The sequence below is a fragment of the Balaenoptera acutorostrata genome, chromosome 14, assembly GCF_949987535.1.
Source record: "Balaenoptera acutorostrata chromosome 14, mBalAcu1.1, whole genome shotgun sequence".
NCBI lineage: Eukaryota > Metazoa > Chordata > Mammalia > Artiodactyla > Balaenopteridae > Balaenoptera > Balaenoptera acutorostrata.
The window spans coordinates 44946764-44957427 of record NC_080077.1 but is presented as its reverse complement, the minus strand read 5'-3'; positions in this window follow the sequence as shown (position 1 = coordinate 44957427).

Here is a 10664-nt window from a genome sequence, read left to right as displayed (position 1 = left end):
TAGAATAGAAATAGGAAGTGTCTCTGCATATATATTTTTTTTACGTAGTGAGGCTGAGATTTCTCACCGACATTGGTGCTCAATTGATAATAAACCAAGCACACTTTGAGCCAGCCCCTGGGAGCTTGAGCACAAAAGGAAAAAAGTAAGGATTTAATACTTGATATTTCAGTTCACCACTGAAATTTAATGTGTTGCTTAATATGAAAATATCTGAGATGGTCCTGCTGGAAAGAGGGTGTGAATTGGAATAATGGGCTTGTCTACTAACTGTGGGAGCTTGAAGAAAATTCACATAACCTCTGATCCTCAACTTTCTCATCTGTAAGGTGGGGGATTATAATAGTTCCTTAGCATGAAAAAGGTGTTAAAAAAAGGAAAATTCATAAATGTCAAAACTGGGTGGGTAACAGGGAACTTCTTCACAGGGCTTTGTCTACAAATCTCTCCCACCTTTCCCATTCCACCCGCCCTACACAATCAAATTATAATGAAGACGTCTACTGCTATGGACTGAAGATTTGAGTTGCCTGAAATTCAAATGTTGAAATTATAACCCCCATGGTGATGATGTCCGGAGGTAGTGCCTTTGGGAGTTGATGAATGGGATAATTGCCCTTGTAAAAAGAGGGCCTTGAAAGCTCCTTGCCCCTTCTGCCATGTGAAGTTACAGTGAGAAGACAGCCAATGGAGCCAATTCTCACCAGACAAGAATATGCTGCTGTCATAACCTTGGACTTGCCAGCCTCCAGAACTTTGAGAAATAAATTTCTATTGTTTATAAGCCACCGAGTCTATGGTATTTTGTTAGAGCAGTCTGAATAGACTCAAATACTCCTCCATCTTCCTTCTGCTAGTATTTCATCAAAAAAATCTAATTCTGGAAAAGAACAAAAGATATGTTTGCAGCGGAGATAGCACCTCCTTTAGCTCCAGTTGTTGCCCTGCATTTGCATCTGTAGCAGCAAAAGTGCCTCAAGGGAGAACAGCTCTGAAGGGTGTCCCTTCAGCGTGTTTGTGACCCGCTGTGGATACTGTTAAACCGCCTTGCAGTTCAACTTCTCCCTGTGCCCAGTCTTGCTGCCTTCACCCCCTCACAGGTGTTGTTCCTGAGAGCTCTTCCCAGTCTGCAGGCACCTCTCTGTTTCCTGGGGGAACCCAACCTAAAATGTCTTACAATAATTTTTACAAGAAATGTCTTACAATAATAATTTAAATTAAAGCAGCACCGTGACCCAATGGCAGAACAATGATAGATCAGAAGATATGAGGGCAGAGTTTGGTGGAATGGATCTTGAGTCAGTGCCCTTGGCTGCCCACAGACCCTAAGTGGTGCTCGGGAGTGATTCTGGGTCAGGGTTAAAGTGTGGGAGCGTTTTTGGCTGTCACAATATGTCAGGGTGGCTAGAAGCCGGAGATGCTAGACCACCTCCTCTGGTGGGAGGATGTTCTCACAACAAGAACAACTGTTCTGAATCTTGCACAAATTTCTCACCTTCCTCTGGACATTCATGGCTGTGAAAAACCTGTCTAACTACCTTAGCGTTGAACTAATTCCAGTTGTGTGTGAACTCAAAGTTTATTTTGCATAATTTTAAGAACTTCAGAATGTTGTTACCATGAAAATTAAGAAAAGATTGTATTTTGTTTCCAGAAATTTATAAAAAAATTTTTCAACATCAAAAACATTGCAGATAACAGCTCATATTCAACATGAATTTCCAACCAATGTATATATTGCATTCATTAGAGTTGTTGCCTCTATGGTGATTCTGCTTGTAGGTGAAATGACTGGCCTACTTTATGACATCTTATACTGCAGGAATACTTGAGTATTTCATATGTAAATACACGTTATTTTTTATTTGTAACTTTCTTTGTATTTCTTTATAATCAGGGTATTATATTGATTTATTTTTCAAATTTCACGTGTAGTTAGATCATGTTATCTATGGATTTTGTCTTAGGAAAGTAAAGGAATTACAATGAAAAAATCACAATAATATACTTTACACTCACTAGAGTGTCTAAAATTTTTAAAAAAACGAACAATCTGAATGTTGGTGCAGATGTGCAGCAGCTGCAATTTGTTCACACTGATGCTGGGGTGAAAAATGGCACAAGTGCTTTGGAAAACTGGATGTTTCTTACAAAGTAAACAATACGTCTACAACCCAGTAATTTTATCGTTAGGTATTTGTACAAGAGATGTAAAATGTATGTCCAAAAAATGTTGTACAAGAATATACATAGCAGCTTTATTCATAATTGTCCTAAAATGGAAACAACCTAAATATCTATTGATAGGTAAATGAACAAATTGTGTTATATTTATGCAATATAATTCTACTCAGCAATAAAAAGGAACAAACTACTGGTACACATTCAAACATGGATGACTATCAACAATTTTCTGTTTAGCAAAGATAACTGATGCTCTTTATGTAAAGTTTTAGGACAGGGAAATCTAATCAATGTTGATTAAGAAAATCAAAACAATGGTTTCCTCTGAGTTATGGGAGATTAACTGGAAAAGATCACATGAGAACTTCCTGGGTTGAGGGAAATGTATATATTTTACAAAATTCATCAACTACGCACTTAACATTCATGAATTTTATAGGATGTAAATCACACCTCAATTTAAACAAAGAGTGTTATGAAAAAAAGGGGGAAATCCCCCCAAAGATGTGGGGATATGATAGGGCTGAGAACTATTTTTCTAGGACGTAAGTTCCACCAAGCTCTATAAAGGATGAAGAAGTAATAATAGAATCAGACAAGAAGAAACCTGAGAGGGGGATAAGAGGCTCCTGAGTAGGAGGAACTTGAGACCTCAGGCAAAGCAGGTCCACGGTCACCAGCAGTAGCTGCCAGTTTCATGCAGCACACACCTGTGCCGGAGGCCCCTGTGGAAGGAGAGACGTCTCCCTGGAGGTCTGCAAAGCTTGAGAAGACAGAACATAGGCCAGTCTAGATGAGACTCCCCCCACCAATATGCAGACCCTTTTGAGAAGGAGAAATAGGAGGAAAGATATGTTAGGAGGAGTGAAACAGCCTGACAGGGAGTTTAAAGTGTCTTAATTAAATTTACCTCAAGTCCATGTTCAACACTGGAGGAGACCTATAATCTTAATCTGTCGTTTTATTATTTATTTACTTTGTTAGTGGGAAGGAAGATTTGTGAATAAGATGAATTGGTATAGAAAACAGAAAATGTATCCTTTTTCACACAGTGCTTAGTCATGGAGTATAAATCATTAATTTTGTTATAGGAGAATTAAATTGAGATAATTAGAGCCTTGTCTTGAATTTGACTCAGTGCCAGGAGACAGCTTCAAGGTAGCAAATAGCTTAGTTAATAAATAAGCACAGAGTATACTCTATTGAAAATCCCTGTAGGTATGAAAATCATGCAGGTCCTGCAGTTACGCTTCAAGAATGTTAGATTCTAGCTATATCAGAAAGACAGTACTGCTTGCATTGTAGCAAGTGAGATGAGTTTCTTTAATTATTCATAATTTTTATGATGAAAAAATAAGCAAAGATAAGCACATGCCCAAGCATGGTTGTGAATGGGGAAGTCAATATTATTCTGTATTACCACCTGATACATTAATACCATTTCAGAAGAAACTCTTTGTTCATTACAGAGTCCTTTTCATTAAGCACAGAGCGTATTCCTGAGACTGCCTGTTCACTCTGTAAATGATGTTAAATACCTCTTTTGATCTGGAACAGGACTGTATCGCCATCTATCAACCAAAATGAGTAAATCATCTTGAAAATGCTGGGTTCGCAAGTGTTATCTAGTGGTTAAGGAATCTATTGAGTTTTTAACCACCAGTGTTTTTGGACAACAGTGGCTGACTCCAGGGACAAAGAGGGCAAAAACCAAAACTAAACAAACAAAAAATAGGAGACCATCCCCGTCATGACCAATTATTCAAGTTTTGCATCCCCTCCACACAATGTCTGCCTTCGTTTACTCTTTGGTATCTTCATCTAGTCGTGGGTTTTTAAGCCACTTGTCTGGAGAGTTTACAGATATTTGAAAGATGGGCTGAAAGGAGTTATGCCACCACCCCGGAACAGGAACTTGAGTGATAGGGTTTTGATTCTAGAATCTTATGGAGCTTTGGATGACCATGATGGGCTTTAAACTCCTCTAGATTGGATTGATCTCAGAGAAAATTCTGACTCCCAGATAAGATTCTCTCTCTCTTCTAGTATGAGTAAGATTTTTATACAGAAAAATAGGCACCTGTAGCTGTTCCTTGGAATGTGGCCTGTCTTAGGTTCCCTGCCTAAAATTTCCTGCATCCCTGTTTTTCCCAGGAAACAATTGTACTGCATTTAAACCTTAAATCAACGCCCACTCAGAAAAAATTCAGAGAGAAGAGATTTCTTTTTTCCAAGTCTCAATCACACCCATTGACATAAGAGAAATAGAGAATGACATCAGCATCTTGGTGGCATAAGATATTCCTTTTCTCTTCTCCTTTGATTTATAACTAGTTGGACATCCATAACCAAACAAAAGTGACTGCACAGCACACCAGGACACCTGAGATACATCCATTTTGTGCATCTGAAAGTGTGTGGGTTGGACCTCGAAGGAGACTATGAAGCCGAGGGTGTCACGGCTGCTATAGAGGCAAAGGCTGCAGTGGTGGCCTCTCTAGCCAAGGAGGTGGAAAGGTAAGTGTTTAGTGAAAATCTGTCTGGCTTCCCGGGTGCAGCTCGAGAGACCTGTTGCTCTCCAGAAGCACCTGGATCTGTGATGAGACCTCTGTGACCCGGAGGAGGAAAAGGAAAGGGAAGAAGGCAGACAAAGAGAATAAAAGGATCACATTTCCTGCTGTCCACTGCATGATTTCAGCAAGAGGACAACCCACAGTCCCCTGGGACTCCCTATTGGGCTCTGGACACAGCCAAAGCCCCAGGTGCTATGCATATATCTCTCCCACGCTGCCACCAGCTTCTTTTTATGCCATACTTTTTAGGGTCACTCCCAACTTTAGTTGCAAGTCAGCTCCACTAAAAGAAACCAAAAATTTGTGCTAAGAGCCAGCTTCTGGAAAACAAAAGAAAGATTTCTAATTGTCAATCTGTTGAACTGTTGAATCAAGGTAAACAAAGCCTTCCCTAAATAAGAAAGGTGTTTGCCATTTCAAATGAGATGGCAAAGGTGCATTTTAACATTATCACACACTATGAAATTGCCCAGTAATACGGCATCACAAGAAGAAAACAATTCTTCAGCAAAGCAATCGAAAGACACAGAATGTTGCAATCTAACTGATAAAGAATTCAGATGGCTGTTTTGAAGAAGTTCAACAAGGTACAAGATAACTCAGAAAGGCAATTTAATGAACTCAAGAATAAAATTAACTCTATGGAATCTGTTTCCCCAGCAGGATGCAAACTTTGATGTCTCCACTCATTAAAAAAAATTAAAAGTTGTAGTTTTATATTTACATATGGGCCTGCATAGCAGCATAGCTTAGTGGTCAGTCAATAACAGGTCAGAGTTTGTGCTTAAATAATTTAAGCTAGTAAGTTTTCCACATTTTCACCCTTATAAGACTGGAAATGAATTAGAAAGTTCACCAACCATAAGATTCAGTTTACTTGCCTTAATTTATTCACTTTAGTTGGAATCTCATAATTATTCTCTTCTATTAACATACTTTGTCTTCTAGAAATGGCTTATTTTTTAAAATTTAGAAATCGCTGTGGAAAAAGGCAGTCTGAATAATTATAAGGTCAAGTGTCTGTCACATTAAACTCTTATTTTCTTAGCAGTAATGATTTCTTTGGCAAAAAGGGATTGAAGCCTTCCTTGCATCAAGTTTTTATTTAATGAAAGGTGACAATAGGAAAGATGAAACTGTGAACTCCAAAGCTACTTAGAGTTGTTCTAAGTGAGAAATACCATGTGGCTTTGCCTGGTGCAGTGGCTACGGGACAGGAGTGAGGGGAAGTGTGTTAGGAAGAGCTTGAGTTATGCTCCAAACCAGATAGTGTGTAGTGGTTGGTGGAGTCTAACAGATAAGGAACTGAACTATAACACTATTGTCTGTGCTACTGCATCCTATGTTTGCTTCTTAGCTCATCGCCCTGTAAGAAAAAGTGAAGTACCAAACCCCGCAGAGAACAAACGGATATTTGGCTTGGGTTGGAGAAGAGATTAAAGTGGGTTGTAGGAAGTTTTGTCCTGATGGTGCTACCTCCTCACCCAGGTGCTGTCCATGTGCTTGTCCCACTAGGTACCATTGGACACTGGAAACATCACTTGACCGTGGAGCAAGATGAAAGATTTGACAGATTTGACAGCCTTTCATTTTCCAAAGGAAGATGAAAGATTTTCCCTTGAAGTTCATCTAGGATATAAACGAGGAGTAGAATCAATGTGAAAGAATCATATAAAAAAAACTGCTAACCAGGGAGCATATTTTAATACACATATTAATTTGTGCTGCTCATACAAATGTTAATTATATAACTTTATTACAAAATAAAGTGAATAAACTGTGCTTCGATTAGTTGTCATGAGTTTGATGAACACTTTGAAATTTTGAAAATTAAAATGATTTGGGAGATAGTTTGCATTTGTAACCTATATGATAAAGGGATAGACAAAAAGCATGCAACATGAATTGTAAATGTATGGAGAGAGTTTTCTGTAGCGTGTATATTTTCTTTATATGCGATGAAATTTAGGATCAATCAAACATTAAAAATCCTTTTATTCTTTTATTTAAACCTTAAGTCTTTGTTTTAAAATCATTGTGAGTGTCAAAATAGAGAAATCTCATGTAAACACATGCATCTATTAATAATTTACCAGATCACAAAGTTTGAAGGGAGATCAAAGGTTCAAAAATGGATTAATTATTTAATGGTTCAATTATTTAACTATTTGTTTGAAAACAGTAGTTGTGTAACCGAAAGTGGGGTCTGGCTGCTCCCTGCTCAAAAGCCAATAAAGAGGCAAGGTTGGTGGAAAGGAAAGTTCGCTTTATTTCCGAGGCCTGCAACCGGGGGGTGGGCGGGGGGGGGTGGGGGTGATGTCTGTGCAAGGCCAGCTCCCCCCGCAACACTGACAATCAGGGGGCAAGAGCTTTCTTTTATGGACGGCGCGAGGTGGCTACGTGCAGAAACAGCACAGTCAGCTCTGACCGTCATCTTGAAATCGGTCATCGGTGGTCTGACCAGCGTCATCTTGATTGTTTTAAGTACAGTTAATCTTCAGTTCCAGGGTCGGTTTGTTTCCATTTCTTTGAGGCCAATTCTCGGAACTGTGGCAGCCTGTGTCACGGCTACAGCCTGGTCGTCATGTAGTTAACTTCTTCCACCTGGCGGGGGTTTCAATATCTGTAAGACAGCTCAGAGGCCATGGCTCAGAATATTATCTACAGCCCTTGAGGGGGAACTAAGGGGCCTTGACTTTGCTTAATGACTACATTATTATGTGGTCTCATTTGACTGTTTTCCTTTGTTTCTGCATTTGCTCACTTCTCCGATTAAACTTATCAGAGAAGTAAGAAAAAGTTTTTCCACAGACAAAAGGCAGATGGAGGACACGGGCAAGGACCACAGGGCCCTGCTCCATTTCAGCTGTACCTATAACTGTACCCAAAGCATATTACTCACTAAACTAATTCCACCACGTGGAATTTAATTTTCACATTTCATATTTGAATATTTAAGATCAATTATTTTGGTAACTAGAAAAATATAGGAGAATCTGTTTATAATTCCCAAATAGAGAAAAACTCGTGGGGCATAAAAGCAGTGGAAGAAACTTAAAAGAAAAAATTTAGGAAATTTACAATCATAAACAGTTCAAGTGCCACTGTCCTTAATAGTCAACAAATGGAAACAACTCAATGTCCACGTACAGTTAAAAAAACAAGTAAATTATGGCATTTCAAATAAGGAAACACAGTAAGGATGCATGCATTACGACTACATGGAAAACATACATGAACCTCAGAAACGTAATATTCAGTGAGAAAAACCGGGCACTTGTTGAATGATTTGTTATGTAAGATTTAAAAAACAGCAAAGTTACTCTATGGCTTAGAATCAGAGTTGTTACCTTTGGGGGATGGTGTAGTATCTGGACAGGTAAATGAAGGAATTGCCGGGGTGTTGGTAATATTCTTTTCTTGAGTCTTAGTGCTGGTTCCCTAGGTGTTGTTACTGAAAATTTTCATTGGGACAGGCATGTACAATTTGTGAATTTTTCTGTATTTATGTCATAATTAATAAAAATTGTGAAATAATTCCTGAACATGCAAACATTTTTGAGACCAGACAACCAAAAGCTTGCCATTAATAAAAAATGCAAAACATTTAGTCATAATTAGCAAAAGTTTAAAAATGCAGAATGCTCAATGTTAGAAAGACTAGGATGAAAAAAACATTCTCATATATTTTTGTGGAAATGGAAATCATTTCCAATCTTCTTTATAGCAATATTGATACAGGATCAATAGTCTTAAAAATCGTTACGTCCTATTATCCTGTAATTTCATTTCTAGGAAGCTTCTCAACTCCTTTCAATTAACTCAGTTTTCTGTAATTTAAATGTTACCTTCACTCCAGTTTTTTTAAACTAACATTTTTTTTCCATGTCCATACAATTGGATTAGTTTTTTACAGAGTTAAAACATCTATTTACATATCTGTGGGAATATGAATCTGAGGTTTTCTCTCATTTTAAAAATGATTTCCCTGGCATTTGGTCAAGCACATTGTTGCAAATAAGAATAATCTACTTCTGACCAGTTTATGCATAATATGATTATGATTGATACGATTCAAGGAATCAGAAGAAATTGTCTTACCTTCCTGAAGAACTAGAACCAAAGGGTATGAAGCCATTAAGGATTCATATATTTTTTCAATTTTTTTCTCTCTTTCTCTTGTCTTGGAGTTTTGTGGTCTCTCATTTCTGTGTGCTTTATGTGAAGAAGACATTCTTTTTTGTGTCTCTGAAGACTAGCTGTGCTTCAGCATGATTGTAGTCAGACACTAAGTCCAAATGAAATTAGTTCAAATAACAGAGAGAGGTGGGTGTTGTTGAATTCACATGAAAACTCCAGGGAGAGAAACTGAATGGTATAGGTTAGGTCATTTAGCTTCTGTGAGCAGTCAACTTATGGTCAAGGGAAAATGGTCATGGAGTATAAGCACAGCACATAGAACCTTGTAGCATCCTTGAAAGGATGAGATAGATATGAAAAAAAAATCTATTAAACTTGCTATGGCTTGAATTATCCCTAAAGGGCATGTTAATGTCTTAACCCCCATTACTTCAAAATGTAACATTTTTTTGGAAATAGGGTCATTGTAGGTATAATTAATTATATTCAGACACTGGAGTGGTGTGTGTCCTTAATCTAATAAAACTGGTGTCCTTCTAAGAAGAAGAAATATACGGAGTGAAATGGCCATGTGATGACAGAGGCTGAGTTTGGAGTGATGTAAGCCAAGGAACGGCAAAGATTTTCAGCAAACACCATAATCTAGAAGCCACAAGGAAGGATTCTCACCTACAGTCTTCAGAGGGAGTATGGCAGTGTTTAATTTGACTCAACATGGGAAGTGCTTCTTCAATTCCAACTGACAACCCTCTAGGGAATATTTTGGCAGACTGGTCAACCTATAATTATAAACCTATAAATATGGAAAAAATAATTTAACATTGTGTGGTCACAATATTCTTTAGACTCTGGAGAAAATTTGTTGAGATGAAACTCTTTTGAAATTCCAAAACTGGCCCTTTTCCCATGTGCAGTTATAGAAAGCTGGCTTGATAAAATACTTTTTTCAGAACACTGACCCTGAGAGAACAAAAATATTCTTAGGAGAAAACTTGAAGTTAACTCTTATCATGTCCTTGAAGTACAAACACAGCCCACTTTGCCTGGGACTTCAGCCTTGGATTAATTAGTAGAACTTCAAGCCAAGGGAGGAAAAAAGGGAAGAAAAAGAAGCCTTTTAAAATCAAATGTGTAAATTTGACTATTCTCACTGTTATTCATAAACTGGTAAGTTTAATTGCAATGCCTGATTCATGAAATATAAAAAGATGAAACAAAGAGATCTCTGTTTGTTTGGATGTACGTATGTCTCAGTATGTGTCTTTGTCTTTGGATAATATTGCTGAGGTTAATTTGAAAATGAGCTTTATTTAATTGGCTTAAAGAAAGGTAAGTGCCTACAAATGAAACAAATCTAAATTTACCTACTTTTATCTTCTTGCAAGAGGGAAACTAAAGATGTTTGTGTTTATTAGACACATGTCTTGTGCCATTTTGAGAAAAGAAATTGTGCTTTGGGAAAATGTATGTTTTTAGAGGTTATAGAATATGTTCTTAAGTTTGCTAATCAGAGAATGCCAATATGACAAACAATTCACAATTGCTTCTTAGTTCTCACTAGAGAACAAGGGTTTTTTTTTTAAGGGTTAAAAATTATAATATGTAATTAAAACTACTAAAATGATATAGGAAACATTTCAATGTGTAATGCAAGTAGGAGATACATTGCCAGCGAGAGAAGATATAAAGACTGGAAATATTTTTGTTGAGGAAAATAATGATGACAATAATTTTGTCCTACAGTTGGCTGTTTCTGGATGGAAAAAA